This window comes from Patiria miniata, unplaced genomic scaffold, assembly GCF_015706575.1.
Source record: "Patiria miniata isolate m_02_andy unplaced genomic scaffold, ASM1570657v1 HiC_scaffold_6, whole genome shotgun sequence".
NCBI classification, from domain to species: domain Eukaryota; kingdom Metazoa; phylum Echinodermata; class Asteroidea; order Valvatida; family Asterinidae; genus Patiria; species Patiria miniata.
The window spans coordinates 24767220-24781966 of record NW_024037073.1 but is presented as its reverse complement, the minus strand read 5'-3'; the positions used below and the strand labels follow the sequence as shown (position 1 = coordinate 24781966).

The 14747-nt window shown below is 39.5% G+C and overlaps 1 long non-coding RNA gene across 1 annotated transcript; it reads right to left on the bottom strand.

The window, feature by feature from the left end:
- Positions 1-4107: 4107 nt before the first annotated feature.
- LOC119743166 lies at positions 4108-14660 on the bottom strand. The gene is made up of 3 exons (XR_005272984.1): positions 14625-14660; positions 6951-7127; positions 4108-4782 (listed from the first exon to the last, which is right to left on the bottom strand). It is a non-coding gene; the product is annotated as an uncharacterized LOC119743166 (long non-coding RNA).
- Between the last annotated feature and the right edge of the window lie 87 nt (positions 14661-14747).

Sequence of the window (14747 nt, the reverse complement as noted above, 5' to 3'; positions counted from 1 at the left end):
TATAGGCCTAATTTGTCTATTTTTCATGATAAATCACCTGGCCACCGTTCAATGTAATGCGTTACTTAATTTTGAGATAGTTTGTCGGCCAGGACTATCGTTTTTTCGAGCAAAAAGTGAGAAAAATAGTATGTTTGGACTGGGACTGCATCCTATCTCCAAGGTTTTCTCTGCGTTGACACAAGACACTGTTAAGGGAAAGAAAAACAATATTTTGTCTAAATCTTCTGTCTAGTTTGTCTATTTTTCAGGATAAATCACCTGACCACCGTTCAATTTAATGCATTACTCAATTTTTGAGATAGTTTGTTGTCAAGAACTATCGTTTTCGGTCAAAAAGTGAGGAAAATAGTATGTTTGGACTGGGACTGCATCCTATCGCCACGTTTTTCTCTGCGTTGACACAAGACACTGTTGAGGAAAAGAACAAGTATATTTTGTCTAAATCTTCTGTCTAGTTTGTATATTTGTCATGATAAATCACCTGGCCACTGTTCAATTCAATGCATTACTAAATTTTTGAGAGAGTTTGTCGACCAGGACTATCGTTTTCGAGCTAAAAGTGAGGAAAATAGTATGTTTGGACTGGGACTGCATCCTATCGCCAAGTTTTTTTCTGCGTTGACACAAGACACTGTTGAGGAAGAGAACAACAATATTTGTCTAAATCGTCTGTCTAGTTTGTCTATTTTTCATGATAAATCACCTGACCACCGTTCAATTTAATGCATTATTCAATTTTTGAGAGAGTTTGTCGACCAGGACTATCGTTTTCGAGCAAAAAGTGAGAAAAATAGTATGTTTGGACTGGGACTGCATCCTATCTCCAAGTTTTTTTCTCTGCGTTGACACAAGACACTGTTAAGGGAGAGAAAAACAATATTTTGTCTAAATCTTCTGTCTAGTTTGTCGATTTTTCAGGATAAATCACCTGACCACCGTTCAATTTAATGCGTTACTTAATTTTTGAGATAGTTTGTCGTCAAGGACTATCGTTTTCGAGCAAAAAGTGAGGAAAATAGTATGTTTAGACTGAGACTGCATCCTATCGCCAAGTTTTTCTCCGTGTTGACACCAGACACTGTTGAGGGAGAGAATAACAATATTTTGTCTAAATCTTCTGTCTAATTTGTCTATTTTTCATGATAAATCACCTGGCCACCGTTCAATTTAATGCGTTACTCACTTTTTGAGATAGTTTGTCGTCAAGGACTATCGTTTTCGAGCAAAAAGTGAGAAAAATGGTATGATTGGACTGGGACTGCATCCTATCGCCAAGTTTTTCTCTGCGTTGACACTAGACACTGTTGAGGGAGAGAAAAACAATATTTTGTCTAAATCTTCTGTCTAGTTTGTCTATTTTTCATGATAAATCATCTGACATTCGTTCAATTTAATGCATTACTTAATTTTTGAGATAGTTTGTCGTCAAGGACTATCGTTTTCGAGCTAAAAGTGAGGAAAATAGTATGTTTGGACTGGGACTGCATCCTATCGCCAAGTTTGTCTCTGCGTTGACACAAGACACTGTTGAGGAAGAGAACAAGTATATTTTGTCTAAATCTTCTGTTTAGTTTGTCTATTTTTCATGATAAATCATCTGACCACCGTTCAATTTAATGCGTTACTTAATTTTTGAGATAGTTTGTCGTCAAGGACTATCGTTTTCGAGCAAAAAGTGAGGAAAATGGTATGTTTGGACTAGGACTGCATCATATCGCCAACTTTTTCTCAGTGTTGTACAAGACACTGTTGAGGAAGAGAACAACAATATTTTGTCTAAATCTTCTGTCTAGTTTGTCTATTTTTGATGATAAATCACCTGGCCACTGTTCAATTCAATGCATTACTCAAGTTTTGAGAGAGTTTGTCGTCAAGGACTATCGTTTTCGAGCTAAAAGTGAGGAAAATAGTATGTTTGGACTGGGACTGCATCCTATCGCCAAGTTTTTCTCTGCGTTGACACAAGACACTGTTGAGGAAAAGAACAAGTATATTTTGTCTAAATCTTCTGTCTAGTTTGTCTATTTTTCAGGATAAATCACCTGACCACCGTTCAATTTAATGCATTACTCAATTTTTGAGAGAGTTTGTCGACCAGGACTATCGTTTTCGAGCAAAAAGTGAGAAAAATAGTATGTTTGGACTGGGACTGCATCCTATCTCCAAGTTTTTCTCTGCGTTGACACCAGACACTGTTGAGGGAGAGAAAAACAATATTTTGTCTAAATCTTCTGTCTAGTTTGTCGATTTTTCATGATAAATCACCTGGCCACCGTTCAATTTAATGCATTACTCAATTTTTGAGATAGTTTGTCGACCAGGACTATCGTTTTCGAGCAAAAAGTGAGAAAAAAAGTGTTTGGACTGGGACTGCATCCTATCTCCAAGTTTTTCTCTGCGTTGACACCAGAAACTGTTGAGGGAGAGAAAAACAATATTTTGTTTTAATCTTCTGTCTAGTTTGTCTATTTTTCATGATAAACCATCTGGCCACCGTTCAATTTAATGCATTACTCAATATTTGAGATAGATGTCTTCTTTTTACTCAAAAGTCGGACATCTGTGTTGACGCGGTACGAGTAGCGACCACTGTGCATGTGGCGCGCCCTCTATTGAAAGATTGACTAAAAATGATATTTTTTTTATCAATTAGTCGGTGATTTTTTGCCCAAATCTTCAAAATAATGTGCTTGAATGTTGATAGATACTCATCTGATATCGAAAGAGGTTTCGGAGTCGTTTGGAGAAAAGTCTTTCTTTTTTTTGGCCACGCATTTGAGAGAAACAAAATAATAAAAGTTAAATATTTCAAATGTCACACCTTATACACAGAGCTTAGTAGTTGCACTCTGCAATTTTATTCAATCTATTCATTCCAGAAACCTTAAACTAGAAAATCATTTGAATCATAGCAAGAAATAAAACAACAAGACAAAGAAATCCAGTGTTAACCTTGTAACAATCACTGAGAAAATGCAATCATTTCCAAAAACCAGAGCGTGAATTTGGACACCAATATTTGTTAGACAAAATGAAACAATGTTAAAACAAATTATACTGTCACATGCAGTTCAAATTTCCTTTCGTAACTTTGACTGAACATACTTGTACATACTTTGAGCAGATCTATTGATATTAAAGAGGGCAATAACGTCTAAGTTTTGCAGTTACTAAATCGGACGCATGGCAAGTCTGTTCCAATAGATTTCTCGTCTACTTGTATTTTTCAAGTCGAGTTTAAGAGTACATGTTGCATCAATAAACCGCAGGCTGGTAGACATTTCTGAAAAAGCAGGTCAACAATGTCAATTCTGAGTACTGAAATAAAAAATATGTCTCTAAATCTTTGAACATGGATTTTTATCAGTGGGGAAATAACGGATAATTTGAACATAATTTTTCAATTTTCTTTTCATTATGAGGAGAAAAACATGTTTTGCATTCAAATGTTTTTGTTTTAGACAGTTACATACCCAGTTGAAAGGAAAGAAAGATACTTGAAGTGATATATGATAATATTTGACAAATAGTGCAGCTTAATGAGAAATGAAAGTAACTATTCAGCACTTGATTACAAGTACATATTATTGAGAATATTTTAGAAGGATTTCTTAAGAAAACATGATAAAGTTCTAAGAAAGGACTTTTGTTTTAGAGAAATCGTCTTTTGGGAAAATTTTATTAAAAATGTATTCTATTTTAATTCTGGCAAAATTGTTTAAATTGCTTTAAACTTACAGGATACTTGTCTGAGGCCAAAAAAATAAGTCTTCGGTTTCTGGTACGGAGCTTGCCCAAAAATTGGTGCAGCGACGCAGCATTTAAAAAAAAAAAATTTTTCTTCAAATGTCGGTGATGACTGCAAATGGTGACCGACTAAATTTAGTGCAAAATATATGTGAGCCTGCAGAGGCCACATAAAGCTTTTGCTCGATAGTAACCCCATCTAAAAACACATTAAACTTGTGTAGCAGCAGGATTCCAGTCAAACCAGTGAGTTGGGCGGTTTTGAGACATAATCTTACAATGAAAACACTTTTTAAGTTGGCTGTCGCGCATGGCTACAGTGACGCGCGCGCATACCAGAAACTGGAGCCTTTTGGGGGGGGGGGGGCCTAAAGTACTTGAGGCCCAATTCCAACACGATTTCTGGTCAGATATTCCATGCAACAGATAATCACATCAGAAATGTGGGAGAAATTGTGGTCACAAAAGATAACTTCTTTCCAATCAATAAACCGGTAATTTTTGCTCAAATCTTCATAAAAATGGATTTTTGAACACTGATTGAAACTCATCTTACATCGTAGGGAATTTCCGAGTCATTTGGAGGCAACTCCTGTTTTGGCCAAATTTCATAAGAAATGTTAGGTTGAACCCTTGCAATTTGTTATGAGTTTTGGTAAAAAAAACCCAAAACTACTTGAAACTAAAAGAGCGAACTGTGAAGAAAGTTTAAAACTGCACCTTGAAGAAATACCTTACAATACAATGGCATAATTATCTCTAGAAATTTGGTCTTAGGGCATACAATCACCCCCCCCCCCCACTTGATCAACCTAGCCCCACCCCTTATTAATCTTGATTTCCCACACTAAATATTAAGCAATGCTTAGAATCAAGAATTGAAGGCGACATGTTGACACATCTATGGCATGCATCGTTTTATGAAGCGTGGGTAGAAGCAGACGTCCCTGATATGCATGTGGTTTAGGATCCAGGTCAAGAATCGTCCAGTCCGAGACCGTAGCCTCCGTGAGGACAGGTACCGTACTTCCTCTGTGGAGGGAATAAAGACAAGAAATATTCAGTACGCACAAATTTGGCTAAACTGGGGGCCATTAGATGGAACCAGGTTCAATCAAGGACCATAGTATACAAATATGGAATGTTTGGAGTGGTGTAGTAAACCTAGCCGCCTCAGGTTATCAATGGACATTCTATTTCCCTGAGGGGAAGCAAAGGGAAAATTAAATGCTCCGTGGATCATCGACGGAGGCTAGTTTTACTTCACCACGAGATAAGGCATTCAATATTTGTTTCATAACACTTCACCCACAGATTCTGCTAGGTTTTTAATACTTTAAATTACATAAATCTGAACACAGTTAAAATGAACTTCTATTTCAATACAAAATTGGTGGGAACTCTTCCAAACCACCCCTTCACAAAATGCTTGAATCCAACTCTGTGGCGCGCTCTCTTGGAAACAATACGGCGCTACGCGCACGCCAGCATGCATTTGCACACAAAAACCGCACCATGGGCATAGTACTTTGGTTGCTAGTGGTATAGTACTTTGGTTGCTATGGGTATAGTACTTTTGGCTGTGCTCTGAAAGATAGCAAAAATAGAAAGTACCATGTGACTCGCTCTCGGCCAATCAAGACACAGAATCTCTGGGTGAGGTATTGTAATTAATTATGGTTTGACAAACTCTGATGGAACGCACGCTAGTCGAAGATGGTTGGACTAGTCTAGTAGACTATTCAGGACCAGCCTACCGCGGCTGGTCGGGCCACGATTTATAGCTGGTTATCAATAGCAATTTGTCATAACATTGGGCAGAGGGGATCAACTACGATATCGAACAAAACGGCAGAAAAACAAAAATTGTGAGTACTAAATTCCACTTTCATGGCATAGTTTTTCTTTGTTAGTTTAGGATTCTATCACTACTGTCACCATTGTACAATAAAATAATAAACTACGCAATCACTATTTCAATATTAGGCTCTGCCCTTCACCGATGTATAAACACTGTTTACTCAGTGGGTCCCGTCCCCCCCCCCCCCCCCCAGCGAAAGTGAAAAAATCATTCGGGTGGGACTCGAACCCATGACCTCCTGCTTTCTCGTGCAGATGTCTTACCATTCAACCACCGAGCTTAACTCTTTCGCTACGGCGAGCCGCTGACAGCGGCACATACAAATTGTACAGGTCGCAGCGGCTCGGTTGTGTCACTATGAATAAACAGGGTATCCCCATGACGTGGGCCATATCTACATAATTTATATCGTATAACCTCTGACCCTAGTTTGAGCCGCTGCCAGCGGCTCTCCGTCTGGCTGGGGTGCGCTTTTGGTTATTGTGAGCAGTTTGTTTACGGAGATACATTTAAAGATGGCGGCGCCCACATCGACGCTCGGCGGAATTTTCAGCTTTTAATTACGTCCAGTTGGGACAAAAAAGGTAAATTAAAATCCGTAGCGAAAGAGTTAAAAGCTATTATTTGTGTAAATAAAACAGAAACATCAAGTGTTGAACAAATCTTCAGCGAATGTGCGAGCACCATCTTCACACGGCTGTTGACATGTCAATAGTTTGACTAGAGTTGTACCCACTTTAATTTCAGTGCGCATGTGCTATGTACGTCACCAACCAACCACTATTCAACCATTGGTCCTAGATCCAACTTGCCCCTAGTTCACTCAACACTCCTTTTACCACTAAAGTTGCCGAGATCTGCAAGCGCATCTCAATTTAGTCACATTGGAAATGACTCAGACTCGGACTCGACCATGACTCCTCGAACTCGAGCTTGGTGACTTATGACTCGAGTCACGTAATTTCATCAAAAGAAAAAACCTAACGCAGGGATGGGAAAGGATCATTGAGGAATAATGTTTGGATGATAAAACATGGAGGGAAGGGATGGAGGAGGATTTTTGTAGGGATGGGAGTTAAAAGGAAAACACATTTTGGGTCTAAACACCATGTACACACAACATTATACACTGGGATTTACTGAAAAGACAGAATGGCTGATTAAAAATAATGTAAAAAAAATATGATTAGTTTGGTGAACAACTAAGAACAAGTGACTCGTGACTCGGACTCGAGGCTTGTAACTCGAGACTTGGACTTGGACTCGGGACTTGGACTCGACGTTGGACGGTGACTTGACTACAACACTGGTACTTGGTCACAGAGTCCACTGTACCTACCAGGTAATTCTGAGTTGACCACCCCAGGGTAGACAGGCAAAGGCCCCCAAGAGGTGACGACATGAAGCTAGTCCCTCAGCTCAGGATGGGTCTTCACCTGTAAGGCCAGGGTGTCGGAGTTGATGCCTGTACCGTCTGCTGTCTTATTAGGGATTATCTGGATGGACTTCAGGGAACCTGGGCGGGGAAAAAAAAATTACGAGATGGAAATTATCCTTTTTTATATTGGATTTTTGTTAGCCTTTGGCCGATATATTTAGCAAACACTGTACAGTTAGTGTTGTCCAGAAGGCTTAGGTGGGACTCAAACTAATGACCTCCTACACAAAGTTGGGTTAAGCGCTGCTACATCAGACTCAGAACGGCCAGCTTGCCACAGCAAGCTCAGTGGTCGAGTGGTTAATGCGTCTGCACTAGGAAGCAGAAGGTTGGGGGTTCGTGTCCAACCCGAAGAAAGCTTGTGTTTTTTTTCTAGCAAGCCCTCAGACAACACTCGAGTGTACAGTGTTTGTAAAATACTTCAGCGAAGGGCAACATAAAAATTACACATATAAAAAAGAAGATCAATAATTATATGGATGAAATTGAAAATCAATTGTACTAAAGTTGATTCCTACTTTCTGATTCACAATTTCAAATTTCACAATCATCCAAATAGAATTGAGATGCCGACCAATGCAAATGAGTCTTCACAGATGTTTGTCTTACCTGACTGGATTATTTAAAAAAAAAAAGAAGAAACATTCATTTTGCACCTGTCAGTGCCACAAAACACCACCTGTATGCGCCATCACGTGGGCATACGTCATACGTTGGGAATTTTAGTAAACATGGGTTTTGTTTGAAAGATATAGCTTTCACTTCCAGCGATGTTATTTTGTCACTTTACATTAGTGTGCACGATTGTAGAATTTTATTGACGCTCATAACTGACAACATGTACAAGCAAAGGGAAGATGCTTATTTAAATTTGTCTTCAGATTAAGTTCCTTGAGTGCTGTCATTGGCCATGACATTTACTTGGAAACACTGGGATTACGTAACCAAGAATTAAGCGTGACACAATGAAATAAGCCAGATGAAAAAATTGTCATTCTTTCACACAGAAAAATTTGACTGAAACAAATAATTTTGCTCAGATCTACATGTATTTAATATAAAATTACTGACTTGCGTTCTTTCAGCAAAAAGAAAACAATTCACACACATCCCTATGTGATTTTTTTTCTTAGTATTTTTTATTCTTATTTTTTTTGGGTCTCAGTTAAACTTTAGGAAACAATTGATTATTTTGCACTCTCCTTCTCTCTATCTTGATTCCTCATGTTGCCATCGCCTCCGCTGTTGGCCTGTGTGCTTCGCACAAACTTCAGAGATCCGAACCTTGGGTGTCCGATGTGCATTCTTGTTGAACACCCTTGACATCCCTCCCCCCCCCCTCACAAGTGTCAGAAGTGGGATTTCTACTTTCAGCCAGCCAACCAGTAGCGAGGGCTTGAGGATCCGTCTGTCACATCATAGTCATCAAGATGACAACCTACGTCAAAGTACAGTCTCCAGCAGAGGAGAAAACCAGGAAGTTTTCCTTGGTTGATGGGCGTTTGCCCCTTCAAAGCCTGAAGGGGTACTACGTGAATGCCACCGGGCTGATTCACAGAACTGACCAGGACAATGAACTACTTCTGCCGATTTTGAATTGAGCCATTCTCCCTCCAGAAGGAGGATGGAAAGTGGGAGGAGAGTACACACCGCTTACCAGAGTCCAGATCCAGACAGAACCGACCAATACCGGGTTCCCCTCAGAGGAGCTCCTGCGGGCGTTTGTGGCCTGCCACCTCAAGATGTGATGGCACAATAACGCAAACTCCCCACATTCGAGGGACGGGACGATGCAAAGTCCGTGCTGGTAGATGACTTTGTAACAGCTATGAATCTTGCGTATGACGGTTATCACAATCCGGAGGACCAGCGTGGCCAGGTTTTGCTGGACTCACTCCGCCGAAGTCAGAAGGTAGTGGTCTGCTCTTTACTGTCCTCTGGTGAGACTGCCGAAGAGGCACTGATGTATTTAAAGACCTCATATGGGGAGACCCTAACAAGTGGAGAGTTGCAGCGCTGGTGTTTGGAACAGAGGCAGTGAGTCCATTCGTCAGTTTGGCGTAGAGCTACAGCGACTGTTTCACTCACTACTTAAGCGAGACCCCGGACTATACAAAAATCCTGACACCATCATACAAGATAAATTCATAGATGGCATCGAGCAAGAGAGACTGAGGCACTCCTGTTGCGATTTTGTTGACCGCAGTTCATCTATTTCAAAGAAGACAAGAACTGGGCAATAAAAGGCAAAGAACGGAAACAGGCCCGGGTGCAGACTACAGACTTCCGAGGAACCACATCGGCCATTGCGGTTGGATTGAAGCCTGATTCTATCCAGCGACTGGAAAAGCACATGCAAGTAGATGGTGTCAAACTGGTCTGGGAGAAGACGCTGCAGGTATCATCTTAGACATCAATCCAAATTGTACAGTCAGTAATTTTATAATTCTTATCAGGAAAAAACAACATAATTTAACCTTACTTTGATTGTATTAAATGATGATTTCCCACACTCACTGCCAAAATCTTCACCATTATTATGCAATGTAGCAAACCTGCTAGAGTCGTGTGACTGATTCCAATCCTATATTATGTACTGATTATCAGCACCACTCCATGCACATGGATATCTGCAGCAATTTGCTGTTCAACAGGATTGCAATCAGCCAGCTGACTCCAGCAAGCTTGGTGGCGGAGTTGGTTAAGATGCCTGCACTCTAAGCAGAAGGCTCTGGGTTCACATTCAGACCAAGTAGTTAGTCCTTGCAAATTGTCTTGCAAAGATGTTCCATCAACAACACTGAGAATATGACAACATCAACAGGATTGTCAGGCAAGGCAGAGACTGATTTCAAATAACAACAACACCAGAAAGTGAAAAAAACTCTTATCAGATGACAACCAACATTCGCCCAGGAAAGAAAAAAAAAGCAACAGATGAACAGAAATCAAATTGTGATTTGTGAATAAAACTTTCATTTGACTTCATTGCTTATCAGATCAAATTGAATATCAAAAAGAAGGGAAGTACAGAATTGTTGTATGGGTGAATAAATCAACATCCAGGGGAAGAACACAATTCATTTTGGGAAAACAACAGCAAGGATTGATGGAAAAGAAAATCTCCTCTTTTTTGCTGTTGTCAACATCTATATAACTTTGTACAAAGTAAAATGAGTGCTTAAAGATGTTTTGAGTGAATGTTACTTTCCGTCATCAGTAACATGACCAAATTGAAACCAACTACGAACTACCTGCTCCTCCGTCCAATCACATCCATATACTGTCATTATCCCCAAAGCCATTTTCAGGATGTATTCATCAAGTTTATTCCCACGTGACCGGTTGAACCAACTACAGGATGAGTCAAAAAGAAAGTGACAGAATTTGAAAAAAATGTTCGTTCCATTTCAATAAAATACGGGTAAAGTACATCTTATTGACTATTAACTGTGAAAATTTCACTTAAATTGCATACTCTATTTCCAATTCATGTCTATTTCTAGAAAATGATCACAAAACTTAGCTGTCCACCACTTATCAATGACCATATTGCGAACTGATAATACATGTACCCATTGAGGACAATGAAAAATCCATCGTTTTCCCACTTCCATGAATGAACAAGAACTTGCAAAGGAAAAGATACAAAAATCACCTTCGATATTTCGAAGAAAAAAAAACAGAGTTGACTTGTCTCTCATATTCAAAACACACAATCTGATAGTGAAAATTGTCTTGATTTCAATCATTAAACTCTCACTTGTATTTGAATGCTTGTGTGTAATCTGTAATTCTCACTTAGCTCATTTAGCTTTCATTATTATCGCATTCCTTGCACAGCTTCACAAATGGTTTCATTTTTAGTAAAACATGCATAACTTCAGATGGCATGGATCAATGTTAGTAATTGTGTTTTTTCAGATGTCTGGAAAAACATGCTCTTTTAAGACATACTTCTTCGGTGTATCTAATTTGATTGCTTTTTAAGAAAAAAAAATCTTGAGTGCTGGTCACTTTCTTAACTCACCCTGTATACACAATGTGAACATGCATCTCTCACACACTTAACTTAATTGTCTTCATTTTCTATCATCCTCTTTTTTTCCCTGTCTTTTCTTCTTGTGCGGTAGCCCTCACATTGAGTGGCATGTATGCCTTGTGAAGGGACAACTTGCATAAAAAAACACAATTACATGCACACAATATGCATGTTTAATCTGGAGCCAATCATTCAAACTGAAACAGATTCAATTCTCAGATTCATGTCAGTGCAAGTAGTGAAACTGACTCACATGCATCTGCTTTGGTTACAGGAACTGATACCACAAGATAGTCACATGCATTAAAATCGGACAGAAATGTTGGGGGAAAAAGAAGGAAAAGAACAAGAAACTTTCTGTTTCAATTCCACTTTGCTCAAGGTCTTACAATCCCTGTAAGTATAAATCTGGAGTGATCTTGAAATAGAGAAGAACATTCTTTGCTGCATCTGAATAAAATGTAGCTCACGGAGCTCAATGCTACATTGTGCATGAACTATGGGTGATGGCTACCAAAACAGCTCCACTCCATCATGTAAAGTTGAAAAGCATCATGAGAACTTTTACATGAGTGGAGAAAGAACTTCTCAAATGAAATGGTTAAGTGCTGAAATCATTGCACCAATCGGCCTCTGCTTAAACTTTGTCTTTCTCTTCACAGTCATTCGAGTGAAGTCCATGCGTACAATCATCAACATCTACTTATCCAATCTGGCTGTGGCTGACTCACTCTTCCTTATAACTTACTTCATAATTGCACTGTTTTCACCAGAGTCCAACTTATTGGTCAAAAAGGCAATATCCAGTTTCCAAAGCACGTTCCTCGCTACTTCTAATTTCTTTGTGGTTACCATAGCAGGTGAGAGATTCTCTGCAGTGCGCAATCCTATAACGTTCAAAGAAAAGGCCTCTAAATCTCGAGCAGCAAAGATATCAGCAGGACTCTGGGTGCCAACAATAATTGTTGCTGTGATTCTGATTTTCTTACCATTAACAGACATTGTCTTAGCTAAAGTCAACTTTGGGATTCTTTTCATTATCAACATTGTCTCTTTGATAGCAACTCTTGCTTTGTACATCTATGTAGTATGGAAAGTATGCAAGCAATCAGCCCTGTTGCCAAACCGTCCCAAGCAAGCAGGCAAGGTCCTCTGCATGGTTATCATCAACACTGCTGTTTTCTTCATTCTGAACTCACTACACACTGCATCTGCAATTATGATAATTCATGTACTTGTAGTGGCATCAAAGGTTACTTCAACTGCTCAGATTGTTGCCAATCTGGAACTTGCAGAGACAATAAATATTCTGTCTATATGCATTGCAATTTTGCAACTGACCAATAGCTCAATAAATTCCCTAGTCTACAGTGCCACAAACGCTGACTTTCGTGAAGCTGTAGTCAAGGCTTTCTCATTCCTGAAACTGTGCTGTCGTTGTTGCCCAAGACAGAATCCCAGCCGATCATCGCAGCCAGGGAAGCAGATTGAGCTTTGTGTGATTCCACAGGCAGAAAATGACCAAGAGCACCGTGCTGCAAGGCCAAGCAGCAGCAAACCACCAAGCCAAGGGCATGCACAACACACAGCGAGTCAGCAGTCACTGGACAGCTGTCAAGAACAATGTTCCAGGCAAAGCAGCAGCAAGGCATCCATGCACAGTCAGCAGCATGTTCAAGTGCATGTTGAGGTACATGCAGAACCAGCTGGGACCCCAGTGCTTGCAAGTTCTCATCAGGAACAATGCTCTACTCCGACTGACTGCAAGCTTTCCATGCAAGGGGAGCAGTGTGTACATCCAGAACCAGCAGAGAGCCAGCAGTCACTTGCAAGTAGTCAGGAACAATGTCCTGGGCTGACTGGCACTGAGCCATCAGCACAAGGGCAGCAGTATGCACATCCAGAACCAGAAGGGATTTAATCTTTGGAAAGTTGTCAAGAACAATGTTCACTGGTACCTGATAAGTGCAAGCTGTCTTTAAGGGCAGCAGTGTGTAGAGTGAGTGCTGCTTTTGAACTTGCTGTGTTCAAAGTGTAGAGCAGATTTAAGGCCGTTTCATACATCTTCTTCATTGGAATGCTAATTAAGTAGATTTGACATCGAGAAACATTAACAACACAATATGCTGGAGTTGAAATGTGTTTTACTTCAGCGAATTGCCAATACATGTACGCACCATGACATCAGTAATGTGCAGGCTCACCCAGAGCAGATTGCAACCAACTATCAGTAAAGGGAAAACCTGGTATTCATGCAATGTACATGTACATGTATTTATGTAAAAGGTTCAGAAATTAACAAATAGTTTAATTATTTGAATCAAACTTTTGTTCGTGTTTAAAGGTAGAGTAGATCATTTGCAGCTATCAAAAAAGTAACTGACAAAATTATTGTTAAAAGGCTTTTGGTTTTAATGGCACTAAACTCCCTGTGAAATCATTCTTTCAGGCAAGCAGTCATTTTGAAGGCAACAATGTAAGAAAGCCATTTTCAACGATGCATCATGTTAGTTCATGTAGTTGGTTTGTAAATTCGGTGAATCTAAGAATTTGTGCGCGCAAGCGTCGACACGACGCACACGCACACTAGGTTGCTATTATTCATCAGTTCAGTGCATGACATCACGTAGCTGCAATTGACTGAATGAGAATGTGTCCCTGGGGCTGAATTCGGACGCAATATAAAACGTGACTCAGCAACTTTTGAATTGAACCCGAGATCCTTGACTATAGTTTTCTCGGAAGATACTGCATTCACAGAGTTAAAACTTCATCGTATTAATTATTAAGCACCCGTTTTCATATTTTGAGCACTTTTGATGCTTCAAATGAAAAAAAATGCACAAATGACAAATGATCTACCCTTCCTTTTAATGAGCAAGTTTGTTACTTTTTTTCAGTGTGAAATATACAAGTAATAGTACTAACATATGGATAACCCTGAATTTTTTCCACTGTAAATAGGTTTTTATTTTAGGAACTCTATTCCAAGTCTTTAGATGTTTCAGGCTTTAAAATATTCCATATTCACGAGCAATACAGCAATGTAATGAGCTGGAACTTCAGTGTCACTGCTGTTTGAGGGGACAAAATGTAACAAAAGTGTTTTGATCAAGTTTGATGTGACTGTTGCGTGCATTAGCACATAGCATGCAGCCAGTGAGATACTTAAATGTACAAACTTTTACACATGTACAATGCAATGAATTTTAGGTTCATAAATTATACAGAAAATCCCAAAGCTGTGAAGTGTAAAATACCTAAATCAACATCACAGCAACATTAGAAACAACTGTGAACATGTGCACGGGCATTGCAAAAAAGTGTGCGTAAAATGTGGTCATTACTTTCATACAAACACAGGGCTGGGATATTTCATGTTTTAGTGAAATTCACTTTACAGCCTTTTGATTCTGTTATTAACAGACCTTGACAAATCCCAAGCATGGAGCACAATACATACATACTCCTAAGAAGGCACAAACTGTATGGTTATTGTTATCGAGGGTTCAATATTTAGGGAGCAAACTCACCACCAGTCCAAAATGTCTTGGGAGGTTTTGGATCTCAATCTTGAAGATCTCTGAGGTGAAGTGCTGTTGCGTCAGATAGTGATAAGGATCCGTTATGGCAGCGCCAGTCACTGGTACGTCAGA